This window comes from Trematomus bernacchii, unplaced genomic scaffold (assembly GCF_902827165.1).
Source record: "Trematomus bernacchii unplaced genomic scaffold, fTreBer1.1, whole genome shotgun sequence".
Classification (NCBI taxonomy): Eukaryota; Metazoa; Chordata; class Actinopteri; order Perciformes; family Nototheniidae; genus Trematomus; species Trematomus bernacchii.
In genome coordinates, this window is record NW_022987549.1 from 433766 (window position 1) to 456085 (window position 22320).

General features: G+C 41.1%; 1 pseudogene; it reads right to left on the reverse strand.

The window, feature by feature from the left end:
* Positions 1-457: 457 nt before the first annotated feature.
* LOC117476951 overlaps positions 458-22320 on the reverse strand; it is a 45719-nt pseudogene continuing 23856 nt past the window's right edge.

Here is a 22320-nt window from a genome sequence, read left to right on the forward strand (position 1 = left end):
TTTAAAGAGTCCTCTCCTGCTGATGTTCAGGTGTATATCAGTATGTAGTGTCTCTACTTTAAAGAGTCCTCTCCTGCTGATGTTCAGGTGTATATCAGTATGTAGTGTCTCTTCTTTAAAGAGTCCTCTCCTGCTGATGTTCAGGTGTATATCAGTATGTAGTGTCTCTACTTTAAAGAGTCCTCTCCTGCTGATGTTCAGGTGTATATCAGTATGTAGTGTCTCTACTTTAAAGAGTCCTCTCCTGCTGATGTTCAGGTGTATATCAGTATGTAGTGTCTCTACTTTAAAGAGTCCTCTCCTGCTGATGTTCAGGTGTATATCAGTATGTAGTGTTTCTACTTTAAAATGAAAACAGTAGTGGACCAGAGTTCTGAATGTTTAATATAATATATATTGAACACAGCTGTACAGTCCACACACTCACACACACACACACACACACACACACACACACACACACACACACACACACACACACACACACACACACACACACACACACACACACACACATTGCATTAACGAACACGGTGCTCAGAGGGTCTAAAGAGTTTCAGCTGTTGTGGTTCTATTTTCACAGTCAGTAGAAATGACAGTAACGTGTTTTTTGTCTTTAAAACAAAAACACTAAGATTGTGTGAATTTGAAGGAACATTCTTGTGTTTTTTTACCAGTTTCTACAGAGATGGTGTAGAGTAAAATATGCTGGCCTATGGGTATACTGGCCAAAAGTACAGCAAGATGACTCATGTTGTAGAAAAAAGAAACGTCCTTTAAAATAGTTTAATGTAAAATCCACACTGATTCACTGCTGCTGCTCTCTGTGGGTTCAAACATCTGGCCACGCCCCCATCAGTGATGTCACAACAGGTACAGGTCACGACATGTGTCTCGATTTGCCTACTCCTGTTTATATTTGCTATTTAAAAAAAATAAGAAGTGTGACAAAAAGCAATACGACTGTCATCTTGGCGCTAGCAATAGCATTTGCTTCAGTGAACACAGCACCACACAAATAAATATATTATATTTGTATATGTTATAATTATGTATTTTTGTCACAGTTTGATAAATGTGCCACTATAGGCTACTGTCATTGAAAAGAAGCCACCATTAATTTTATAGGGTAGATTGAGCGGTCTGGAATGATTGCTACTCTTAATGATAACGTTGATAGCCACCATATACGTAACGTTAGCGATAGCGGCTACTTTGGTGAAACTTGCATTATACAAATAATTTGTACTACTTAATAAACGTACCACTATACTTGTGCCCAAAATAAGCCAATGTTAATTTTTATAGGGTTTATTGAGCAGTCTGTAATGATTTGACAACACAAACGATAAAGTTGCAAGCAAGCTAACTAACAGAGGCAATTTGAGCCAAAACACTTATTTTTGATCTCTTAAAATCACATTTTATTAGATAAATGCACAGAAAGTCAGCATGACTATCTAAAAATATTGTTGTGTTTAACGAGAGGAGAGGAAAAAATACTGTCGGATCATCTGTATTTCATTGTGTCTTTGAAAATGTGTTGTGAATTACGGTAGCTTAATGGAAATCTATCCAATTATCGTTGAGATATTCCAGTTTGGACCAAAGCTAACAACAACTCCTATATCCTAAAGGAAATATAGATTATTATTTGACATCACTTATTGGGACGTGGCCAGGAACACATGCTTGATAATTTGAACACAGAGCAGAAAATCAAAGCTTTGGTTTTCAACCCGTCTGTTTTTATTTACATTCAAATATTGACATTTCACTTTCACAGACATTGTTCCTCTGAGCCTCTAGTAGTACAACCATAAAACACTTTCACCACAGTGAATGGACCATGAAGCTGCTAAGAAGCTTTAATCTGATGAATGTCGTCACTTTGAATGCATTTTTTTATTCATGGTCGGTTGTAAACATAAGGTCCTTCTTTAGGGGGCCACTGAGGGGCCGCTGAGTCACTGCTGTGTTTAAAACACACAAGTCCAAACTCTTGCCGTCACTGCATCGCACTTGAGGTGATCCGCCACACACACATCCATTTTCAACGTGAAGCCATCAGGCTTTTTCAGGCACTTCCTCCTCGTCCTCTTTCTCCTCCGCTAGCCTCGCCCCTGCAACCACAAAAACATGAAATGTGTTTGTTAGATGCCTTAAAGAAAGTTTGAAAGTGATCAAAGACATAAAGTACATCAGTAAAGACCAAGTGAAGTCAGGTGACCGTGCTGTAGTTCCTTTATAGCCCAACATTAGCCACCTTTAGCTTAGCGGTGGTGACGTGAAGTCATGTGACCGTGCCGTAGTTCCTTTTATAGCCCAACATTATCCACCTTTAGCTTAGCGGTGGTGACGTGAAGTCATGTGACCGTGCTGTAGTTCCTTTATGGCCCAACGTTAGCCTCCTTTAGCTTAGCGGTGACGACGTCAAGTCATGTGACCGTGCTGTAGTTCCATTATAACCCAACATTAGCCACCTTTAGCTTAGCGGTGGTGACGTGAAGTCATGTGACCGTGCTGTAGTTACTTTATAGCCCAACGTTAGCCTCCTTTAGCTTAGCGGTGGTGACGTCAAGTCATGTGACCGTGCTGTAGTTCCATTATAACCCAACATTAGCCACCTTTAGCTTAGCGGTGGTGACGTGAAGTCATGTGACCGTGCTGTAGTTACTTTATAGCCCAACGTTAGCCTCCTTTAGCTTAGCGGTGGTGACGTGAAGTCATGTGACCGTGCTGTAGTTCCTTTATAGCCCAACGTTAGCCACCTTTAGCTTAGCGGTGGTGACGTGAAGTCATGTGACCGTGCTGTAGTTCCTTTAGAGCCCAACATTAGCTTTTTACTTCAGAAATCATAAATGGTGTTAATATGTGGAGATTATCCTGCTAAACAAAACGTGTAAGTATCATAAACGTTTGTTTGACACAGATATTATTTTCTGACATAATCCAAAATCACACAATCTGTTGGCTTTTTATAAAGGGTAGATGCAAATTTAAGATTTGGCCAGCAAAAAAAAGTAATCACTGCACCGCCCAATGGAGAGGCTGTATTTGAAAACACTCATATCTGTCACAAAGTTGAGTGTGTATTGTTGGACACACTCAACTTGTATAGTAGGGCGGTTTTGAATACAGTCAAATTTTAGGAAACGTTATTTTACGATGTCCCTTTCGTACCGTTGCATGTCAGGTGGACAGGAGGCGTGTTGTCCTGCCTCTCTTCATCAGGCGGGGAGCCCTCCTGTGATTGGTCCGTCGTTTGTCCATCAGGGACACTGTGACTGGGCGAGGCATTTGATTGAACGTCTGAGTTGACGTTGGACTGCTCTTCCTCTTTGTCTGCCTTCTCCTTACTGGCCAGCTCTGTTCAAAACACAGGAACACTTGTTTAAGAACATTTCATTTACATTTATATGTGATTTACTGAGTATTTGGCTAAAAAACACGTTGTGAATTTTTTAAATGCTCAAACTAACTATGCTAACATACTGATGTTTGCCTGATTTTAGCACTAAACACATGGTGCAGGTGTCATTAGTTCCTCAGGTATTTGGTCATATGTGACGATGGTGCTAGAGGAAATGTTAGGGATCACTAACGTCATTAAAGTTTATCCTTAAAGTACCTGGATAATCTCCACCAAATGTCACAGCTATCCATCAACTAAATGTCAAGACATTTCACTCACAAACAAAGCAGTCATGAAGCAGAGAAAGGTCTGCAGGATTATCCCTGAAGTATCTCCATAATGTTTCTTGGCAATCCATCCAATAGTTATTGAGATATTTCTGTCTGGACCAAATTGGTGCGCTGACAGTCATTTGGTATTGTTTGATGATGAGAAATCAGCCAAATGTTTCTGTTTAACACTCCTCTGAAGTCGGGAAGTCAACACTAATTAGACTAATGACTGTCACACATCAAAGCAGGCACCCAGATGTGAGCAATGTTCCCAATTTCCCAATTTTTTCAGTAATGAAACATAGCCAAACTGTGTTCAAACCCAGCCTCTAAACCAGGGAATACAGAGATCATTTACGTGTCGAGAAACATAGATGCATTTTTAAAAGATGATGGCTAGACAGCATACAGGTATGACTTACAGACATAGATTCAAACTCATGATTTCCTGTAGATAGTGTTTGTCTGATGAAGATATGTAAAAAAATACTGCGTTTAAAGTTTTCTTTATTAGAAGTACTGATATATTAGCATGAAAAAGTTCTAAAAAGGTCAAATATACATATAAATTCCAAATAAAACGTAATGTTAATTACATGTTAATTATAAGCCTTATTAACAATTGTTTTAGTTAGTACATACAGGATAACTTGTGTGTGTGTGTGTGTGTGTGTGTGTGTGTGTGTGTGTGTGTGTGTGTGTGTGTGTGTGTGTGTGTGTGTGTGTGTGTGTGTGTGTACCGTGCACAGACAGCTCTTTCCAGCGGTCCTTGTTGCTCCCGATCACGTCCGACAGGTTTTGCTTCATAGCCGGCAGGTCGATGGCCGTCAGAGAGAAGTCCAGCTGTCCGTCATCGCTGTTCCCATGGCGACTGCTGCTGTGTCTCTGCACCGCCTCCACAGTTACGGAACCACTTCCTGTGAGACTGGACCAATGGGGAACCAGAGGAGGTTGTTAATGTCACATTAACTACATTCTTTCCAATAGAATTAGACAATGAACTCATCTTGAACCAATAGATAGGTGCAGAAATGAGTTCCTTTATAGCCCAACATTAGCCGCCTTTAGCTTAGCGGTGGTGACGTGAAGTCATGTGACCGTGATGTAGTTCCCTTAAACCAGGGGTCGGCAACCCTAGGCTCGTGTGCCACCATTGGCACGCGGTACCGTAACCAGTGGCACACTAGGAATAAGTGTGCAAAATATTTAAATTGTATTTTCGGATCCTGAACGAGACCGCCGCCAGAGCGCGTCTCCCCGTTACCTGCAAGGAAGCCATGCACGCAACGCAGCACAGAAGGATAACTTCTAGGCCCCGCTCTCTTTAACTCCACAGTTTTTGCGTGGCTGTGTCTTTAGTTGAAAGCCCAGTGGCGATCTGCTCATCTGTCATCGAATATAATATGCTACACAGGGGCGGACTGGCCATCTGTGTGTTCTGGAGAATCACAGAACGTCCGGTCGTCAGCGACGACCGGCACCGCCCTTTATTTAAAAATTTGTTTAAACGGCGTCATGTAAGTTGCGCTGACAGGCGACAGAGGTCCACAGCTTCCCCGCAGCGAGGCTCCCCCACATTACACGCGCCCCCCCCCCGTTGACAGTTCACAGGCCCCACGCCCCCCCCCACCACAGTTCACAGCCCCCCCACACCCCCTCACCCCCCCCCCCCCCCCCCCCACAGTTAAACAACCCCGTCCCCCGCACGGCGTGACTCCACCACCCCCCCCGTTTGACAGTTCACGAGCGTCGACTTCCCCCCCCCCGTTGACAGTTTCACGAACAGTCGACTTCCTCCCCCCCCCCCGTTGACAGTTCACGAGCGTCGACCTCAAACCCCCCCCCCCCGCTGTTGACAGTTCACGAGCGTCGACTCCCCCCTCCCCCAGTTGACATTTACGAGCGTCGCCTTCCCCCCCCCCCCGTTGACAGTTCACGAACGTCGACTTCCCCCCCCCCCGTTGACAGTTCACGAGCGTCGAACCCCCCCCCCCCCCCCCCGGTTGCCAGTTTCACGAGCGTCGGCACATTGATCAGATTTTTTCTTTTGAATGGCACTTCATATCAAAAAGGTTGCAGACCCCTGCCTTAAACCTTAACTTTAGATTGCATTTACATTTCAACAAATATAGCATATAGGTGACGACTAGCAGGATAAAAATGATCTATTTTCATTTCATGGGAACTTTCAATTACAAATCTAAATCACTTCTAAAAACAGAGATTTTTTAGATTTTGCAATTTGGGAAAAAGAAGTGTACTAATGTCAGATCAGTACTTGGTATATTGGCTGATAACCTATTTGGAAGAATTATTCAATGATGAGAGTTTTGTTACAGTCGAAGCATTGAGAGGGAAACCTGCTCGAGCTCAGATCCTGTTTTCAATACCCAACCTTACGTCTGTTACACTTGTGGATAAAGTATTCTTCTCGTACTAGAACTGTGTTAACTTGTATTTCTTAATCGTTTTATTACCTCGACCTCCTGGTCCCCGTCTCTCTTGCCTTCCTGTCCTCTTCGATCAGAGGACCAATCACTTTCTCCGTCGTGTCGATCAGAACGCTGAAAGTCGGCTCCACGATGAAGTCGATGAAACCTGAAACATGAGAGAAGGGTATAAGATAGAAGGAAATTATAACTGTTGGGAAAACACTGAATGTACTCTTCCATTATCAGAGTACACATGATAACAAAGGTATCCCAACTGTAGCTGTGTTCATGACAGGATGTCTGGTTACCTAGAAGAGCATCAGGACTGTTTTAGGCATATGATAGCAATGTGATTAACATGATGATTCAGCCTCTATGGAGATAGACATGTGACAAGCATGCTCATTTCTGACGTGGAGCTAATCTGAAGTAAACATTGAATACTGCTTTCTATTCCTCCATCTTGTGACTGTGTAACTCCCTCTCTTGGATATCAGCATGTGAAGGACTCTGTTCAGGAACTAGTTGATGCTCTGTATGTGATGACTACTTCCATTCTGGAGAGGATCACAGATACATGGATCCTGAGATTGAAGCTCAAGCCGGGGACCAGTGATTATTAAAAAAAAATAGTATTCAGAAAGTCCGATTTTTGAGATTTTAAGAAAAAGTCAGAATTTTGAGGAAAAAGTCATATTTTAGCGAAAAATTCCGATTTTTGAGAAAAGTAAAACATTTGAGGAAAAGTCAGAATTTTGAGTTTTTTGAGGAAAAGTCAGAATTTTGAGTTTTTTGAGAAAAAAGTCAGAATTTGAGAATTTTAGAAAAGTCAGAATTTTGAGGAAAAAGTCAGAATTTTTGAAATTTTGAGAAAAAGTCAGAATGTTGAGATTTTGAGAAAAATACCAACAAATCTCTCTTTTCTTGTTTTGACTACTTCCATTCTTGAGAGGATCAGAAATACATGGATCCTGATGTTGAAGCTCAAGCCGGTGACCAGGGAGATTTCAACATTAGTTACTCTGCTTTTTACAAGGTGATCATCCAACCCATTCCTCTCCTCAGTTCTTCAGACCACCAGCAGGGGTCTCAAAGTGACCACACACTGACAGCCTATTGTATTATTGATCTTCTTACCGATCTGTGATTGGGCGATCATGGTGGCTTTGCGGTCACAGAGAGGAGAAAAGGGAAGGCCGAGCTCCACCTCTTTATCTCCCTGGTGAGAAACAGTACATTATAAATATGGTGTGATCAAAACAACTGTGTGATATTTACATCCACATGTTACTGCTTGAACGTGATGGACTCAGCAAAGCAAATGCTGTCATTTCAAAGAGAAAGCTGGAAAAGCTAAGTCATGAAAACATTGGCAAGATATTGTAAATTAAAAGAAAAACCTGATGTAGTTCCCAAGTGGAGTACAACTAGAGAGCAGCATGATAATACTCCAGCAAAGTACAAGCAGCTCAAGTGTGTACTTAAGTACAGTCCATATATATATATATATATATATATATATATATATATATATTATAACAGTGACCTGTCTGAAGAACTCCTCCATCAGGCTGTGGGTCCAGCGGTAGTGCAGCGGCCAGGCTTTAGCAGGGTGACTGATGTCTGCAGCGTGGAGCATCAGAGACAACACCTTCACTTTGTCCAGACTGAGGGACAAACAAACAAGTAGCTCAATAAATAATGAGATGGAAGTAGGAAACAAATAATATTGCATATGGAGAGAGTATTGGCAATGGTAATACAAAAGGAGTATTGCACATGGATGTTGTTGTGTACCGTCAAAAGTGTTGAGTCAGTCACATTTCATGTTGTTGTTTGGTCATTCTTGTATTGTCTTTCACTTCCTGTTTTGTGTTGACATTCACTTGTTACGTCTCATTCCAGGTTCCTTGACTCCCGACTCGTGTGTGTTTCTCCCGCGCTCACCAGCCCCGCCCCTGATTGTTTCCACCTGTGCCCAGTCACCTCCTGCTTACATTCCCCAGTCTCCCGTTTGTTTGTCAGTTCGTCTTGTCCTGTCCTCATGCCAGAACTCTGCTCATCAGCATTTGCTTATCTGGTCACATGCCTTATTCATGCTCCTGAAACGTATTGTAAGTTTCTTCCTCACGTTGTGAGCGATTATTCTTGTGCCTTAGTGAAACCTATTTTTTGTCGCCTCGTTAAGAGTGCCGTTATCTTTTTTGTATATCCTTTTGGCAAATAAAGTATATTACTTATACTTTATCTCTGGCTCCCGGGCCGTGCATTTGAGTCCTTTTCCCCTTGTGTTCATAACAGATGTTAGAAAACAAACACTGAAACATGATGATTAAATATGTGTATTGCACATGGATACAGAAAGGTGTATTGCAGATTCATTTTAAAAGAGTTTTAATGCACATGTATGTAAAAACAAATGTGCACGTGCATGTTTAAAGTTAAATATTGCACATGGATGATAAAGAAAATAATAATACATGAAAGAAATATTGCTTTTCATGCATTTCGAAAAAGATATTCTGCATCTTAGAAATGTTTTTGCATGTGCATGTTAAAAGAAAAGGTAACCTGCACATTTATGTAAAAAAGGTTATATTGCACATGCATCTGAAAAACATATCAAACATGTACTTAAAAATGTGATATTGTTGTTCGAGGTTATTTAAAAGGGTCATTTAACCTTAAAGGTAGCTTGTTATGTTTGCCTGTTTTATATGTTGCTCACAGTGTGCAGCGTACACGACTTTAACAACACAACCAGAACACAAAGACATATTCATGCAACAGATATTCTGCACAAGCAAAGTTATCTTAAATATTGATGTTAAATGTTTGCACATGTTAGAAACGTCATATTGCACATTATATGGATGTTAAGTTCTCAGTGTCCTCTGTATTTTGACAGATGACTATTGATGTTTCCGACGGGGCAATAAGATCAACAGCTTCTCATTTGAGCCTTAAAGGTTTTGGGTTTAATGAATCAGAAACTAATTATAAATGAAGGAAGTGTAAGGGTGGCAGTGTTTGGCGTACTTTAACAACACAAGCAGAACACTGAGGACAGGACGGTGACAGTGTCTTCCCCAAAATAAAATACCATCCAGGCATGACTCCCTTTGTGTCGGGGGGGGGGGGGGGATCGGACTCAGCTTCAGAATTATTCCTGTGAATCCCGACAGAGACTCAGAGTCAGGAGCAGCGCATGTTTCCTCCCTCTGATGATCAACAGAGTCTCACTGACCTGAGCGTCTGCGTCAGAGCCGTCTTCATCGTCTTGATCTGCTGGAAGTGACACGACATGTCTGTGGACATCACCATCTCTATCACCAGAGCACGGAGCTCCCTGCAGACAAGCACAAGTTCACTGTGTGTGTGTGTGTGTGTGTGTGTGTGTGTGTGTGTGTGTGTGTGTGTGTGTGTGTGTGTGTGTGTGTGTGTGTGTGTGTGTGTGTGTGTGTACCTCCAGTCGTCCTTGTTCAGGTTCACCAGGATGTTCATGTCGTCCTCGGCCATCAGTCTGTAGGCGGCGCTCACGTGATGATTCTCCAGAATAGAGCGGTCGTTATAGAGGATCGCAACCTCCGACCTGACACACACACACACACACACACACACACACACACCACACACACACACACACACACACACACACACACACGTAGTTATCGATCAGAACACTAAATGGGTTTCGCACCAGTTGCTCTGTTTTTTACTGAATATAAAATAGTAAATAATCAAAAAATATTCACACTAAACAAAAGAAGTATTATAGTTATATTAACAATGAAATAAAGATATTTACGGTTTATAAGATAAAGAACAACGTCCAATTTCAATATAAATATTAGTTAGTTAAAATAAATATATCTATTTATACATTAGACTACATTACTGTTAAAAGTAAAAATGTTGAATAAAAATACCCAAGGAGTTAGATTGTATTCCAGTACCTGGTGTGGATGTGGAAGTTGTTGGTGGTTCCAGTGTGCTCAAAGTCGTGAATCGCTGCAGCGAAAACCATCGCCAGGATCTCCAGCTCACTGAGCCAGTGCTATACACACACACACACACACACACACACACACACACACACACACACACACACACACACACACACACACACACACACACACACACACACACACACACACACACACACACACACACACACACACACACACACACAGTATGTAGGGAGATCATATTATACAGAGATCTAACACTTGAGATCTAATGCATATGAACACTCTTACGCAGACCTCCAGGTGTGTGTGTGTGTGTGTGTGTGTGTGTGTGTGTGTGTGTGTGTGTGTGTGTGTGCGTGTGTGTGTGTGTGTGTACCATCAGTCCAGTGTGCAGCATCAGACAGTGGGCGGTCTGAGTAACGTCTGCAGCGTGGGTCAGGTTGTGATACGGGTTCCTGTGTTTACTGTAGCCGCTCTCCAGAGCCTCCACAAACTGAACCAGAGCCTGCACTGGGATCTGAGGACATGGAGTATTACACAGAGTACACAGAGTATTACAGAGAGTACACAGAGTATTATAGAGAGTACAGGGAGTACACAGAGTATTATAGAGAGGACAGGGAGTACACACAGTATTATAGAGAGTAGAGGGAGTACAGGAAGTACACAGAGTACAGGTATTATAGGAGTAAAGAGAGTACAGAAAGTACACAGAGTACTATCGATCTAATTAACATTTCTGTTTGCAATCCAATCAGACGGTGAGCAATGAGTCCACACTGAAGCTGAATTCAGGTTTATTCAAGCAGACAGTTTGAGATAAAAAGTGTTTCTTTTCCCCACATTTGAAACATGTGTCTCCCCAGGTGTTAGCAGAAGAAGGTGTGTGTACCCTGAACCTGTTGATGAGGTCATAGCGATTCAGAAGGTCGTAAACCAGGAACTTCAGAGCGTGGTCTCCGGTCGCCTCGTGGAAGGAGAACACGTCAAAGGACCAGTGATCCACCTCCTGCAAAACAACAGGGACATTCACATTTTGATCACATGTAGTTTGAGACGGAAAAAACAATACAGCACGCGTCTCATCAGTGTTGGCATGGATTGATTCCTGAATGACTGACAACTCCTAACGTTAGCTGTTGGGAAGTCAAGCAAACGACTACAAAGAGACGCAAAATAATACAAACGAGAAATTGAAGACAAGCGAAAAGGTTCACTTAACCTCTTAAGCCCTGAGCCTGTTTTTCAGGTCTCAGGCTCGAAAATGACATTCCCAGAACAAATGACCATATCTTCCCTTCTAAAAGGGTTAAATTAATAATCTTTTTTCTCAAAGTAATGATAAACCTGTGAGTTGGATGTAGAAAAGTCAGAATCAATATAGATGTTTTTTATTTTAAAGAAAATTCAGTTTTTACATAGTAAAAAACTGTAAATTATAGTGTCCGTCCAACAATTATTTTTTACTTATAGTGAAAACTACCCTTGGATGATGGGTTAGTAGACTAAAAGCTTTAGGAATCCAAAGTACAACATATAATAAGTACCCTGTATCAAGATTGATGCAAAACAACTGACATTTGACCTTTTTAGAGAGGTTTAGCAAAAAAAACTCCACCTCTGATGTGATTTGGGTGGAAATGGGGGTTTTACCGTTTCTCTGGAACCCATTGGTCTATGTTGGTGATTGACACCTCTTTCTGACCGTTAGAGCCAATAAAATCAAAGGGGAACCTCCCCTCTCACACACATGGTACAAAAAAAAGGTGGGGGCTTCGCGCATGTAGGTTTGCATCAGAGCGAACCTATACTCTGACATCTGGAAACGGAAAAGCAGTTTTAATGCTTATGGATTATCAGAAATCATTTCAAAGGGACACAGACACATTAGATTAACCTATGGATTAACTTCAGCAGCGTTTTTATCGTTTTAATGCCATTGAAGACCACTTTGGAGAGACTACAGAGCCAAGGTAAAAATGTTAGCATTTTTAGCTACCTAGCGTCACCTGTTTCGATGTCCGTTTTTGTTTATAATTTCGCAAATACGTATAATTTCAGTGGTAATGTCGGTTGTCAATCGATTCTGTGTCACCTCACGATGTGAGTCGATGTGTTGGATGTGGTGAAAAGATAAATAATAAGGTTTTGTGAGTGATTTTCGGTGCAGTAAGGTGTTAGCATTTTTCGCTCGTTGCTAATTCAGAGGCTCAGTGTTAGCATTGTGGGTTTTCTTTTGAAAAAAAAATAAAAATTATCAGTTAGATGAGTTTCTTCCCGTTACATGGATATAAAACATTCATAGTTTATTAAATGAACATGCCCTCAGACACTGTTTCCTGCAAGATGTTGCGGCAGTGCCCCCGGTACCGGGGGTCTCTCGGGCTTAACAGGTTAATCTGCAAAATACAGAATAAGATGCTAAACTAATGCTGAAAGAGACAAAAAGCGCTCTGAAGTTTGAAATAATGATGCAACACAACCAAAAACAAATACAAATACAATTTAAAAAGTTTAAAAATCAACTATACAGACGCTAAACAACCAAAAAGAGATACTATAAAACCATTAACCGATGCAAAAAGGGCCACAAAGAGCTTTGACTTCACAAAAACAGATTTAAAACAACCAAAAAGATTTGCAAAATATCCAAAAGAGATAATAAAACCAAAGACATTATGCAACAAAGGCCACGCAGAGCTTAGAATGAACAAAAAGAGATGCATATAACCCAAAAGAGGTTCAGAATGACCAGAAAAAGGTACTAGAAAACATAATTTGATGCAAAACGGGAGCGAGATCACCAGAGAGACGCTGCCCCAAAGAGGCCACAAACACACCATGCCCCAAGAGGTGCGTCTCCTCGGTGTAATGTAGCTCTCTGCCAGCAGGGGGCGGTGTCATTATAATGATTGCTCAACAGAAGAAGAGGAGACAGCATATCTAATTCAATGAATGATTATAATTATTATTCATTAGGTCCTAATAACATTTTCAGCTGAATGGATTATTGATTCAATTTCCACACAAATCTGTTCCCGTTGTTCAGGAGGAAGGAGGAAGGAGGAAGGAGGAAGGAGGAAGGAGGAAGGAGCTGACTGAGAAAAGGAAAACACATATTTAGTAAACAGTGAATAACTTGTGTTTACCTTCAGAGCTGTCAGAGCCGCGGCGGGGTAGGTGAGACCGGCCATGTTGGAGGTCCGTCTGTACATCCTGTACACACACACACACACACACACACACACACACACACACACACACACACACACACACACACACACACACACACACACACACACACACACACACACACACACACACACACACACACACACACACACACACACATACACATACATACACACACACACACACACACACACACACACATGTAGTTACCGATGAGAATCTGAATTGGAACACTTGCACGGTTTTTGACTGAAAATAAAATTGTAAATAAATACAAATATATGAACACTTAACATAAGAAGTATTATAGTAGTATTACACATCAAATAAACATATTTATATAAACGTGCACACTAGGGTTTAAAATATTAAAAATATACAGTGCTGTATTATGCACAGTTTAATTATCATGCACAGATCTCACACTAAACCCTAACCCATCCTCCACACTGTGCGAGCATTATGGGCTGTTGGTCGCCATGGTAACCGTGTTGTGTTATGAGAGCGGTGCAAAAGATACGTTATTTTAAATTGTTTTTTTTTATGTTTTAGTGTCTTTTTTGTATTTCATGCGTCATTACGCCCTCAGCAGCTGATAGTGTTGTTTCCCCTCTGAAGGTATGACCCCCCCCCCCCCCCCCCCCCCCCCCCCTCCTCCCTGTTCCCCCCCCCCCATGTGATCTCCCATCTCTCTAACGTCGTTACACTTCCTGTTTCTGCTCATAATCTCATCTGAGGAGAGGTCGGCCCCGGATGCTTTCTGATGGTTATTTTAGAAGAAGTTGATGATTGTTTTTCAGGTTTCTGCTGCGGATAAAAATAACTGCACGTCTGAAAGAGTCTGTTCTGTTTCAGAGGGACTGGACTCTGAAGGGTCACAGATCTTATTAAGTTATCATTATAATGCATCACACAGCTTCCTTTCCTTTCTGTCCTCTTGTGCTCTAATAACCTCTTCTTACCTGCTCCTTACTTTTCTATCTGTTCATGCTCATTTTACTCTCCACCACTCTTCCTCTTTCTATCATCACTTTCCTCCAATACCTCCTTATTCTTTTTCCTTCTATCCTCCTCTATATCTCCTTTTGTCCTCCCGTACAGTATCTGTGCCTCCTAAGTTCATTTCTTACTGCTATACATGCAACTCATTGGTTCCTTCGTGACTTCCTTCTTGCCTTTCCACTTTTTGATTCCCTGATGTTTTGAACACACACTAAACATAAGTGTTAGTCTAGGCCAGGGGTCGGCAAGTAAGTTTGGCCTTGGGACAATTTCTTTCTGAGCCACTAGATGGCGGGCCAGAACCTAATCAAAGGCCAGAGCCTCTGGCTAGACCTGCCCAAAGGGAGGCTCGTCATCTCTAGCCCCATTTCAGTCCCATGTTAAAAGCCAGGGCTATTATCTGTATTTTAACAGACTTATCTTTTAAATTGCTTCTCGTTTTGCGCCGTCCCGTTCAAATGAAATCGCCGTCAATCACGTTGCCATGCTCGCGCCAGGGCAGGGGGAGGGGTTACAAGGGAACGCAGCACAAGGCTCGCGTCTCGTGCTGCATTCCCTTGCACTCGGATTTCATAAATGTCCGATGAGCCAAAACTTTTCTTTCAAAACAAAGCTGCCAACTGGGGTGGCAGCTGGGGTGCAGCATATGCACCGCCACCCCTCGCCCTCCATGATCAAGCGGCTTCTCCGATTTTGTTGTCAATGTTTTGATATCCTAAGTAAACATTACGTTTGAATGATTTAGCGAGCTGGTGTTATTTTGTTCAAACCACACACCGCATGTTGGCTATTTCAGCACCTCGCGCTGTCCTGCTACTTATTGATCCACTATCAGCGTCAGTGCACTCTCAACATGGATAAAGGTACAATAAGCATTCTTCCGGTGTAGGTAGATTCTCTATTCGGACATTACAGCCTATATGTGCGACTGTCGGTCCAATATTGTAAAAAAACAAAAACATCTCAAAATAATATTTTATTTTTATTCTCAAAATAATTTTCCTGGCCAAATACTATTGCTGGCGGGCCGCCTCTTTCCGACCCATGGTCTAGGCTTTAAAGGTTTCTAGCTCTTTTTACTTCTTCGAATGTCTTCAGCCTTTTGTCCTGCTTCAACTAAATTAACGACAGAACCATAATTCGAGGAGCAGACCTACATCGTGCAGGCTGATTGCCACTAATTGAATAACCTGATAATATTAGAAACAGGTGTGTGCAGAGTCTATTCTTCCACACCGAACTCCACGTATTCTCCATTTCTTCATAGAGCTGAGTTTGTGCATTATTACATTAAAACATGAACACAAACAAGCGAGTGACACAGAGTCCGAAGGAAATAATGTCTAAATGTTCTTGTTTACTGCAGAATGAAGAAACCCATAAAACAGACCCAGACTCAAAGTGCACAGAACAGGCATTTACATATTCTTTTGGCCAGATTTTCAAACATATAATATATATGTGTGCAGAGGTGTGAAGTCTTGTGGAGGCTGGATGTGTTGCTCTCACAGATGGCGGCTCAGACGCTCTCCTCTGGGTTTACTTTGGTTCAGACGGCTTTCAAATGATTCATGTAGAAATCCTGCTCTGCTCTACAAGCTTCTCCAGATATGAAACGTTTTGCATACGTCTTTGTTTCCTTAAATGTCTCAAAAAGGGGTTGCTAGTACAAAGTCTGCATGACAAATAAAGTGGCAAAGTACATTTCTCTTACATATCTTTAAAAAATAAGACATTAAATCTAAGGACTGCAGATGGAAAAGAGCGGTTAGCTAAAACTCTGGCATAATTCATCTCTTCTCTTTTCTGGGATGAATGTATTTGTATGCGTGGTCCTTGTTGAAATAAATACATAATAATAATTATCCTTTTTTTTGCAACTATTGAATTTCTTTGTTGACTTTTTTAAGCTGTTTTTTTGGTCGATCAACAAAATTCCCACATCTTTCGGCGGATATGTGTTTTTTTCTTTGCACTATGAGGCTATCATTTGGCTCAGAGATCTTTATTTGTGAGATTGTGTGTGAAATTCATGTATATATACTAAATATATATATAGACCGGCTCTACTTAAATAAATTGAGGTAACAATTTGCGTTGAATTTTTAAAGCATTTCCAATTGAATCGATTATTAAGTTAATCCGAGTACCATCTGATTAACTCAATTAGTTCAGTACTACAAACATCATTAGCTTTCACCTTTAAAAACTAAATTAAGTTGAACCAACCAAATCATTACATTTGTAAGTTACATTTTTTGACCGACTTATAAAATGAGCTGTAAACTAACTAAAATAAGTTGAGGTAAAAAAACAATTTTTTTTATTTTTGAAGTGGAATCTACTAACCCCATGAATAGTTTTTTAGAGTGTACTTTGCTGCAGCTTTCCCTGTGTTTTCTTACCTTTCTACGAATATCCCAGCCTGCACTGCGTGCACGATGCTCCTGAACCTCGGCTTCTCCTCGGGCGCGACGCTTGGCCACGCCCATCTTCCTGGTGAAGGTGCGGCCAGCCAAGCACGGACCTCGCTGGGCACAGACTCCGCCTGGAAGTCGCTGAGCTCGTCCTCCGTGTCCAACAGACGCCTGGAGGACGGAAACAGCAGTCAGTCATTCATCCATTCATCAATCCATGCATCCATTCGTCCATTCATCCATTCATCCATTCATCCATTCATCCATTCATCCATTCATCCATTCATCATTCATCTATTCATTCATTCATTCATTCATCCATTCATCCATTCATCCATTCATCCATTTATCCATTCATCCATTTATCCATTCATCCATTCATCCATTCATCCATTCATCCATTCATCCATTCATCTATTCATCCATTCATCCATTCATCCATTCATCCATTTATCCATTCATCCATTTATCCATTCATCCATTCATCCATTCATCCATTCATTCCATTCATCCATTCATCCATTCATCCATTCATCCATTCATCTATTCATTCATTCATTCATTCATTCCATTCATCCATTCATTCCATTCATCCTTAATTATCCATTCATTCCATTTATCCATTCATCCATTCATCCATTCATCCATTCATATCCATTTAATCCATTCATTCATTCATCCATTCATCCATTCATCCATTCATTCTATTCATCCATTCATCCATTCATTCCATTCATATCCATTTAATACATTCATCCATTATCCATTCATCCATTCATCCATTCATCCATTCATCCATTTATCCATTCATCCATTATCCATTCATCCATTCAATCCATTTATCCATTCATCCATTTATTCATTCATCCATTCATCCATTCATCCATTCATCCATTTATCCATTCATCCATTTATCCATTCATCCATTCATCCATTCATCCATTCATCCATTCATCCATTCATCCATTCATCCATTCATCCATCCATCCATTCATCCATTTATCCATTCATCCATTCATCCATTCATCCATTCATCCATTTATCCATTCATTCATTCATCCATGCATCCATTCATCCATTCATCCATTCATCCATTTATCCATTCATCCATTCATCCATTCATCCATTCATCCATTCATCCATTCATCCATTCATTCATTCATCCATTCATCCATTCATTCATTCATTCCATCCATTCAGTCATCCATTCATCCATTCATCCAATCATCCATTCATTCCATTCATCCATTCATCCATTTATCCATTCATCCATTCATCCATTCATCCATTCATCCATTCATCCATTCATTCATTCATCCATTCATCCATTCATCCATTCATCCATCATTCATTCATTCATTCATCCATTCATCCAATCATCCATTTATCCATTCATGTAATAATTCATCCATTAATTAATTCATAAATCAGTCCTACTTTGTCTCGTCGGTGTAGACAGAATCCAACATGGGCGGCTGCGAGCTCCAGGTTCCTGCGGAGCTCCTGGAGGTCCACCACCCCCCGGTCCATCTGCTCCAGGACCCCCTTCAGCCTGACACACACACACACACACACACACACACACACACACACACACACACACACACACACACACACACACACACACACACACACACAGACACACACATTAGAAGACAAATCACCAAATGCAGTAGAAGTAATCAGTGTTGGAAAGTATCTTTTTGAGGTATTTGTACTTAATTGAGTATTTCCATTTGCTGCTACTATATCCAATCCAATCCAACTTTATTTGTACAGCACATTTAAAAACAACAAAGTTGACCAAAGTGCTGTACATCAATACATATATTAAAAAGCAGCATAAATACATTTAGACAAAACCGATAGGACAAAAAGAAACTAATGTAAAAACACGAGACAATAAACCACACTTATAGCCACAGACTGACTTTATATTTCTACTCCACTACATACCATAGGTCAAATATTGTATTTGTTCCCCCTCTACATTTATCTGACAATGTTAGTTGTCATGTATTATAAAAGGTATATAGGTAAAGGTAAAACTATATTGATCTCTTAAGAAAATAAAACTACCTGGCAGTAGGGTTAGGGTTAAAGAAGAAAGGGTTTTAGAAAAGGGTTAAAAGAAGGTAGTATACAACCAGATAACAAAAGCATGCATTAAAAGTGCGCTTAAGACCTTCCTTTTTGAGAAAGCTTATAGTTATGGCTGATTAGATTCAGCCCCTAGTTTTGCTGCTATAGGCTTAGACTGTCGGGGGACACCTCACTTCTTCCTTCTCTCTGTCTGTACCTGTGTACTCTCATGTTCTGAATAACCCAGCTTCCCCAAATGTCTTTTTGGTGTCTATCTACGCCGGGATCCTGAGTTGTGGCTGATCCTGAGTCCTGAGTCCTGAGTCCTGGATCCTGAGTCCTGGATCCTGAGTCCTGATCTGAGTCCTGAGTCCTGGATCCTGAGTCCTGGATCCTGAGACCTGGATCCTGAGTCCTGGATCCTGAGTCCTGATCTGAGTCCTGATCTGAGTCCTGATCTGAGTCCTGATCTGAGTCCTGGATCCTGAGTCCTGATCTGAGTCCTGGATCCTGAGTCCTGATCTGAGTCCTGAGTCCTGGATCCTGAGTCCTGGATCCTGAGTCCTGGATCCTGAGTCCTGGATCTTGAGTCCTGATCTGAGTCCTGATCTGAGTCCTGATCTGAGTCCTGATCTGAGTCCTGGACCTCGAGTCGTGGCTGAACCTGTCTCTGTGGTCCTGCCTGACTCTCATCATACTACTTCCCTGATGGCTCCCACAGGATTGTTGACATCCTCGTGGATTCATCTTCTTATTATAGACACATGCATTTCCAAACATTTGGTCTACCTATGCTGTAAATGTATTATCTCTTCAATTTACACACGGCATCTATTGCACGTCTGTCTGTCCTGGGAGAGGGATCCCTCCTCTGCTGCTCTCCCTGAGGTTTCTCCCATGTTCCCCTTTAAACTGTGGGGTTTTCTCTGGAAGTGTTTCCTTGTACGATGTGAGGGTCTAAGGACAGAGGGTCTAAGGACAGAGGGTCTAAGGACAGAGGGTCTAAGGACAGAGGGTCTAAGGACAGAGGGTGTCGTATTGTCACTGATATTCTGTACAAACTGTGAAGTCCACTGAGACAAATGTAACATTTGTGATATTGGGCTATATAAATAAACATTGATTGATTGATTGATTGATTGATTGATTGATTGATTGATTAATTAAAAACACACATTTAAAAGCTAGATTTGAGTACAGGTTTTGAAATGAAGGCCAGTATTTGGTAGCTCTCTTAAAAGGCTTGAAAGCATTTCATTTCCAGAGACCAGGTAACAAGTCTCTGGTCTTTCAAAGAAAAAGCAGAAGATGTTTTTGTAGAGTCAAACGTTACATTTCCCTTTTCACGCGGCTCTGTAATCTCTGGCTGTATTTGCAGAAGGATTGAGGAGTAAATCCCTTTAACCATTTAAACACGGCTCAACATATTGGAAATCAATATTCCAAAAAAGGAAATCTTGTGTTTCCTTAAAACGAAGCAATAATGGCTCCTTAATTGCTTTTTGTCCGAGGTGTTCAGGGATCCATTGTGAAGACACTGGGAGGGAAGGGGACAGGCAGCCAAATGACAACATATTGATATTTCCACACAACCGCTCAATAACAGTTTTTAAGAAAACATTATAAAACGTCCGTGAACAAAGATTTTATTGCACGAAGATGGACTTGATTATCCGCAACTGAGTGTATATTAAAACTAGTGTGCTCGGATAGAGAGTAGGCAATGAAAAGTTCTCTACCAAAAATAACCTGGACATCAACTAGAGGTCATGTCTAATCCTGTTTTTAGATAAATGAGCAGATGTGCGATGTGTACTTCCAATATGCTGATTCAATTCCAGGTACTCAGAATAAGCAACTTCAACCAACAAAATAGTGCACCCAAAGGTCTCTCTTCACAGCAGCTATTTGCATACTGTCGTTGTCAGCGTGCAATTAAACACAACATCTATTTTGGTTGCAAACTCTAAAAAAACAACTTGTTGAATTGCTCTGATCTTTGCAGTAGCTTCCTGGTAGTTCATACAATCATATGTGCTCAGTGATTCATGTATTTCAAATACTTTGGGGCATTTTTGTGAAGTAAACTATTGAATATAAGATGTGACAAAACTAACTAATATGACAACAAGCAAAACATTGATTGAACATATACCAGTGCTTAAGTTGGAAAGCTATCTTTAAAAAGCTGAAGATGACTTCAAATGACAACAGATAGCTATCACACTATCTATGTGCCATTCAAACATTTCATTTGGTTGCAAACCAGAAAATATAACATTGATTTTATAATCGTTCTCCTGTGTCACATCGAGGTGGAGTAGCTCTCACTCTGCCGCAATCACTGTCAGGATATTTAGTTATTGTCAGTTAGCATTCATTGTTCAGCTAACCTCAGGAACAGGAATGAGATTGGATGCATTGTCTGCAGGACAATAGCTATATCTGTTTTAATGAGAGCTATTCTTCTACTTCATGCTGTTCTCAGTCTCATCACGCTGCAGATACCTCTTCTCAAAGTGGATACGTATTGTAAAGTGAATGTTTAAATAACAAAGATATGACCCCAGATGACCCATGCACCTAGCAGATTTACATGTGCCAGTTAAACATTCATTTTACGATGCGGATCCACTTTGGGACGAGGTATCTGCATCATGATGAGACTGAGAACAGCATGAAGTGAATAGCTCATTAAAACAGCTAAAATTGCTATTCTCCGTCAGACAATGCATCCAAACTCATCACTGTTTGTGAGGACGGGCTGACAATGAATGGAAATAAACAATAAGGAGACGTGGTGCCAGTTAATGGAGAACCGCAGGGCACAACACACATCCAAATGTTTATCAGCTGCTGAGTGAGAGCTGCTGCACCTCAGAGCAACGATGTGTGAACGTGAGACAGGAGACAAAATGACAAAAAACACATTTCATTTTCTTGTTTACAACCAAACTACATGTGTTTTTAAATAACAAAGATATGACCCCAGATGACCCATGCACAACAGCCAGGTAGCAGATGTTCTATGTGCCAGTTAAAAACACATGTAGTTTGGTTGTAACCCAGAAAATATAATGTGTTTTTTGTCATTTGGTCTCACGTTCATTGTCAGCCCGTCCTCACAAACAGTGATGAGTTTGTGAGCATTGTCTGCAGCAGAACAGCAGTTGTGTGTGTTTTAATGAGAGCTATTCACTTCACGCTGTTCTCAGTCTCATCACGATGTAGATACCTCGTCACAAAGTGGGTCCACAGGAAGTCATTTCCTCCCAGCTGTTCTCTCTGTGTCTCACCGAGTGTCGGCACTCCGATTTCAGACAGAAAATCCGCCCTGAACTCGCCCACCCAAAACTATTTATACCTGCACACTCGGATGAAAAGTAGCCGGAAACTGGAAAACACTGTCTGAGCCGACAGAGAGCTGCAGGGAGAAACTTTCAAAAAGAAATAATACCTGCAATATGTTTCTGGAAACTCAAAAGCTTCCTTCTTGTTTGATATTTGTTCGCTGAGATCTGAGTGGACACGACGTAA